This window comes from Salvia splendens, chromosome 6, assembly GCF_004379255.2.
Source record: "Salvia splendens isolate huo1 chromosome 6, SspV2, whole genome shotgun sequence".
In the NCBI taxonomy this organism is placed as follows: domain Eukaryota; kingdom Viridiplantae; phylum Streptophyta; class Magnoliopsida; order Lamiales; family Lamiaceae; genus Salvia; species Salvia splendens.
The window spans coordinates 20,683,317-20,689,316 of NC_056037.1; positions in this window are offsets into that span (position 1 = coordinate 20,683,317).

Below are 6,000 nucleotides of genomic sequence, written 5' to 3' on the forward strand. Positions count from 1 at the left end.
AGGATTTACAAAGGAAAGGGTAACTGCAATGAGGCAGGTCGATATGCTTCGAAAGAATTCAGCTCAACTGGTTATTCCTATTGCCTTTATGTTAGAATTGGTATACTGAAAAGCATATTTCGAGCATGTTGCACGGATAGAATTGCTTGTATACAATAAACTCTACAATCCACTTTTATCCCAAGGCAAGAAGAAGTAATTTTGTCGCATTGATGTTTGCTTGTGCATTTATAAGATGTATCTCAAACATTTGAATGTATAAGAAGCAAATAAGTCTAATTCTTCTACATAGTAGACTGGTCGTGAACGACGTTCACAGAAGGTGACGCAGTCGGTTCTTTGTAGAAGAGAAAAATAATTTCACAACCTAGATAGGCTTTGGCTACCTATCGTGAAAGGTTGCAGTGCCAGTCCGCATGTTTCCTTACCTTTGGAAATAAACGACACTGGTGTGGTATAGCACTGAAGGATCTAACAGTTGAGATAATTCTTTCTTGCTATTTACTAAAAGACGAGGTCTCGGTGATTGTTATTTCTTAATCATTGTTGACATAACATTGAGCATACGATATTGATTATGCACTACTTTGATTTATCAAATGGTGCGGATTTTTCGCAATCCAAGAATCCTGGTATCTTGGGTAGTGGTGATCAATATCTAGAGGTGCTAGTATTGTTATTGCAATGAATCGTGTGCTGGGTGAGTCCAGTTTGATAATATCCTCAAGAGGTGTTCGAAAAATGTTTTATTATTCAGAAACCCGGCCGGTTGGAATTTATTCTAGAATAATAAATAAAGATTTTGAACTAGACAACTCTTGGAAAAAGATATTAATTAATTAAAGCCAAATAGCAGACTTAAATTAATTAATGGATATTTATATCTTAAACACGGAAAATAATAAATTAAAGAGGTAAAGCCCGGATTACTCGTAATTTGGGATTGGACGGGCAGTCAATATTATTATACTATAGTGGATGATAATAATATTCTATTGGACTTGTATTAAATTGGGGCTCAATTTAATTAGTAAAAGTCCAACAGGTTTGACCCAAGTCCAACCTCCATGGATCCCTAATCTGGCCCATCATAACTCTATATAAAGGAGACTAGATAGAAGACTAGATGGATTGATTTTAATGATAAAAATTCGTGCTCCCTCTCTTCAGGGGTGGACGAAATTTTCAGTTTCACAGAACTGAAGTTCAGTCTTCTGCCTAGTTAAGTCCTTTCAATTCTGACAAGCTTTTCCCACCCAAAGGTCAGATTCTGAGTTCGGGATACAGATTAGAAGGTTCGTGGTTGAGTATGAAGAACATCACGTGGAGAAGGCGCAAGCAATCGTCGATTCTTTGGAGAATCAGATCGGTAATTCTAAACCGTAGGAATTCATGAATTAGGGTTAAATTCCTTAAGCATGAATTACTGTGCGTTATAGCATGTAATTGATTGTTTAACATGTGGATCAATTAATCCCATAATCAGTCAAATAGATCTGTATATCTGATTTATTTGTTTATGCATGTCTTCCGCTGTGCAAGGGGCTCAAAACCCTAGCAATTGGTATCAGAGCCAATTTTTAGCTCTGATTATGTGGATTAATTTCATGTTATGTGAATTGCTTGAATGCATTCTTGATTTCGCTTTTTATGTTATTGTTTCCGTCGAAATATTTTAACATAAAAAAAACGCAATGAACAATTGACGATGTCGGAAAGGAGAATTGGACGCTGCATTTTTTTTGGGTGAATCAATGCATAATTTATTTTGTGCGATTCAATTTTGTTTTCATTACGTGAATATAGTGTACTGATTAATCAATATCCTTGGTTAGTAATCATTACATAGTTTGAAGATTTGATTAACTTTCATCCAAATCTATTTGAGAATTGGAGAATCAAATCACACGTAGTGGCAGTAGCATGTTCTTCTCCAGTCACGGCAGGTCGTGCGCACGCCGACGCAGCAGCTACGAATTGGGTTTTGGACTAGGGCAGTTTTGTTTTAGCTAAGAGAAGCCCAGGCGGTCTGATCAGCAGCGACAATGGCGGTCTGATCAGCAGCGACAATGGCGGTCTGAGTGGGAGCTGTATTGTTGCGGTTCCCAGGCTCAGTGACGTCAACTATCCAAATTGGTTAGGGTTTCCCTAATCCTAGGAACTAGTTTGGAGAAAATTTCAAAATTAGTTATGATTTCCTAATCCTTGGAACTAATTTTTGAGTTAATTCAAGATTAATTTTAAATAAGATTTGAGTATATCTTAAGTGGGTTATCTAATATTTAATTTTAATTAAATTATGGATTAGTTGGAATTTATCCTTATTTTATGGATTTGGATAGATATCCTGATAAATCCTAGATAAACTTGGATAATAACAATTAATTTATTTTCTTTTGTCTTATGGATTTATATAAATTAATTTTATGAAAATGAATCGTAGATAGACTAGATAAATAATTAATTAAATTTGAATTTTATCCTTATTTTATGGATTTAGATATATTCAATTATATCTAGAGAAATCCTAGATAAATTTGGATGAATAATTAAATTTATTTCTGTCATATGGATTTAGATAGATTTTATTCTATCTTGTTGAATCCTTGATTGACTAAGATAAATATTAATTAAGTTTATCCATGTCTTGTAGATATTGATAGATCTATATTTATCTAGAATATATCTTAGTAGATTTGGATAATTACAATCCATGTTTATCTTTATCTTGTGGATATTTATAGAATTAGTTCTATTTAGAAAATATCCTAGTAGATTTAGATAATTAAATGTATCTATATCTTATAGATATTGATAGATATATATCTATCTAGAATATATCTTAGAAGATTTAGATAATTGTTAATCCAGTATTGTAATTATCTTTTGGATTTAAGATAGATTTAGTTCTATCTAGTTAAATCCTAGTTGAATTAATTAATATTAATTCTAGTTTATCCTAATTTTATTGATATAAATAGATTTATTTCTGTTTAGAAAATATCCTAGATAAATTTGGATAAAGATAATACAAGATAATCCTTATATAATTGGATTTTGATAAAATTGATTTTAACTAGAATAAATCCTAATAGATATGATATATTCTAGTTTCTTATTCTAAATAATCTAAGATTTTCTTAAATCTTGGAGTGATTGGATTTTATCTTTAACTTATGGATTTGGATAGATTTGTTTCTATCTTGAAAATATCCTAGTATGATTTAGATAATGATAATCCAAGGTCAGTCTTATCTTGAATTTTAGGATTTGATTTTATCCCTGTAAAATCTAGAATAATCCTAAGAGGATTTAGATAGATTCCACTCTATCTAGATAAATCCTAAATTAATTTGGATAGTCATTATCCAGATAAATCTTATCAAATCCGAGATTCCTATTTCGGATAAGATAAGCAATTAATTATTTAATTAAATTTTTCTAGATTTATTAAATAATTTAAATAATTATCCAATGATTAATCACCATGAATTAAATGGATTTATCTATTTATTTGGTGTTAATCTATTTTAAATGGATTGTCTGCCTTATCTGCTTGTGTGATAATTATGCAAAAACCATGTTTAAAATGACTAAGCGATAATTACAACAGTGTGTTGTATATGGTCTCCATAAATTGGTCTATATATGAAGCAGTATCTAATATTATCGCGACCCACCTTAGTGGGAGCAATAATCCTACGAAATAACAAGTTCATAAGATTAGACTTCTTTATAGTAGGTTGCTTAAACTAGAAGCTTGTTTCTAATATTATCGCGACCCACCCTAGTGGGAGCCATAATCCTACGAAATTGCAAGTTCGTATGTTTAAGCATATTTATAAGATAGCTATGGAATTTTGTTAGTGGCGTACGACCTTCCCTAGAAGGAGTATCAAAACAGAAATGAAATTCCTAGATGCAAATATTTATGGTTAAAGCTTAGGCAATATTTGGCGGCCATGCCACCTTAGTGGTCTCTGGACTATTCGTCGGTATTGTGACCAGGAAATTGTTGGAATCCGAATTTGTATGACCTCCCTAGAGGCGTACTTATTTTGGTTTTGACAATTGCGAGATACATAAATTGTTTTGTGGTTGTTTGCGATTATGTATTAAGCATAGTATGTGATAAATAGTTTTATTTCTTCTCAGTTTGTACTCACTAATTCATGTCTTCCATTTCCTCGACAAAATTCTACAAAGAAAGTTTGAGAATGCATTTTATGCATGTACTCGATAAGTTCTTTGAGGAAGAAGGTCAAACTACTTTCTTTTAAGTAGTGAGATAAGTCTTGGTTTATACCGATGCTAAAGGAATATCCAATGAGGACGTTGTCCAGATTCTATTGGAACATCCAAAAGAGATAGAAAGTTTTGATGAATCTTCTGATTCAGTTACTCAAATAGTTTTTACACTCAGTTCATCGCCAAATGTAATAGGAAGTGAGTACAAGAAGGTTGTTACTGAAAAGTTGGAAACCTTCAACATTGTATTCACTTTATTACTTTTGGAGGAAGATAACATGATAGCTGAAGAATTCATCAAGGCTGCATCTTTCCTATGTCTTAGTTCAATCGAACAGAAGACTAGCAATGGAAAGAGGGAAGAGCTGAATTGTCATCAATGAAAGCTATAAAGGCACGAAAAATTGGGTAAAAAGGCAAAAGAGAAGATGCATTGTGAGTCGGATTGACCTCTTATATAGAAGGACAATGGCTTAGATAACAATGCAACTTCTAAAGGAGAGATCTACATCCGGTTGGGCAGTTGTTGCAGTGGGAGCTATCTATTTATGCTCACTTTATTGTTTTGTTTTGATGTTAGAGATTTTGTTTTATTGGTACAGTGTTGTTTAGAATGAATTTATATTCAGTTTCTAAACTCATTTATGATTCTACGATGTTCAATTTCATTTTATAATGCTTGCATTATTGAGAAATGTGGATCGAATATCAATCATAGTACCATAGAAAAACAAATCATACATCATAGTATCTAAACAATATAATTGCAAAAAGATTAAATTTAACACGACAGTTCAACTTCTTAAACAATGAATGATAAAGTATTTATGGTACTTAAACATAAGGCCAAGAAAATACTTAGTAATTGTTCAAACTAATTTTGTCTAACTCAAGTGACTATCAAGATTTAACAACTTGTTTGTTAAATAGCTTAAAGGTCAAGTAAGTCTGGTTGATGCACTATAAGTTAGAATCCTTTGGTGGTTTAAGGGATTCAGAATACTTATACAGATGCAACATAGAAAGACTAGTAAGTCTCAATGGTTTACACCATAGGAGATTAGCAAATGAGTTAAGATCAGTAGTGGGAGTTAAATCCTAGTTGACTACTCCAAGCATTCTTCTAAAGAATGGGATAGTCATATAAGAAGATATCGAAGTCTGTCGAAGACAAGTTCGATAAGTGAACAGTTTTACTCAATAACACCTTATCATTGATGGGATATACGTTGAAAACAATGAGTTATACCTTAAAGAAACTACCATAACATCAGTACCTTCTACAACACGCGAGTTGTGGACTAGAGGCAAGTCTAGTCCAGCACATCACAAGGTGTGGAGTTATTCCAACACATGTTTTGGAAAAGGTATCCATGTAGTTGGAGTTGTGTACTGATGTATGTTTTAAGGTTGTCCCAAATGATAGAAAAGGTACAGGTTCTATAATCTTCACGGCAAGATATGTTTTTGTTTACACGAATACTAGATTCTTTGATGAAGATTATGAGGAGAACTACAAGCCTAACAAACATGATAATTCTCAATATAATGAGAATATCTATTTTCCATCTTAACCAAGAAGTCATACCATTAGAAATTTATGTACTAAGAAAATCAACGTTTGTACCTAAGATTGTAAGAGTCGTGTCGTAGTGGGAGCGTTCTTTGCGAACATAATAAGTTCATGGGTCTAAAAGAGTCTTAAAACTCAGTCTTAGATCAACTTGAACATAATCCCTGTAACTACAAGGA